This window comes from Pygoscelis adeliae, unplaced genomic scaffold (genome assembly GCF_000699105.1).
Source record: "Pygoscelis adeliae isolate BGI_AS28 unplaced genomic scaffold, ASM69910v1 Scaffold113, whole genome shotgun sequence".
Classification (NCBI taxonomy): Eukaryota; Metazoa; Chordata; class Aves; order Sphenisciformes; family Spheniscidae; genus Pygoscelis; species Pygoscelis adeliae.
The window spans coordinates 13,437,683-13,438,182 of NW_008825108.1; the positions used below are offsets into that span (position 1 = coordinate 13,437,683).

The 500-nt window shown below is 32.4% G+C and overlaps 1 protein-coding gene across 1 annotated transcript in view; it reads left to right on the forward strand.

Moving 5' to 3' along the window:
* The window catches only part of ADAMTS20 (ADAM metallopeptidase with thrombospondin type 1 motif, 20), a 114,289-nt gene that overhangs the window by 48,598 nt on the left and 65,191 nt on the right, over positions 1–500 (forward strand). The window lies entirely within an intron of this gene.

The window sequence follows — 500 nt, forward strand, 5'->3', positions numbered from 1 at the left end:
ATTATAGTATCTTGTAAATATTCTATTTTAGTATGTAAACTATTCCACTATGCTGTGATTGAATATACCACTTGGGATTTTTCTAAAGCATACAAGTGAATTAGAATTCCAACTGCCATAAGTCATCAATAGGATTAGCGCTGGTAATTCCTGCAGGTTCTTTGGAAAAAGTCACACATGCACCAATCATAAGATTCTCATTTAGACTTTTTAGTCACGTACTTTTTGAGTAACCACTGAAGTGGATAAATATTCGCAGAGACTTAGACAGTAAATATTAGAAGCAAGAGATTGATCTCTTGATTATTCTAAAAAAAAATAGCTGGTAATTACAACTTTCTATAACAGTTTACAGATACGGGGTGGTGAAGTGTCATAACTGACATGACCACAACAGAATAGTCTTGCAATCTTTGTCGTCTTAATAATGTAAATCCTAGCAGATGAAATGAAAATTGCACCTTTATGTAAGTTTTTAGTTGAAAATAGGTAGTTCTTCA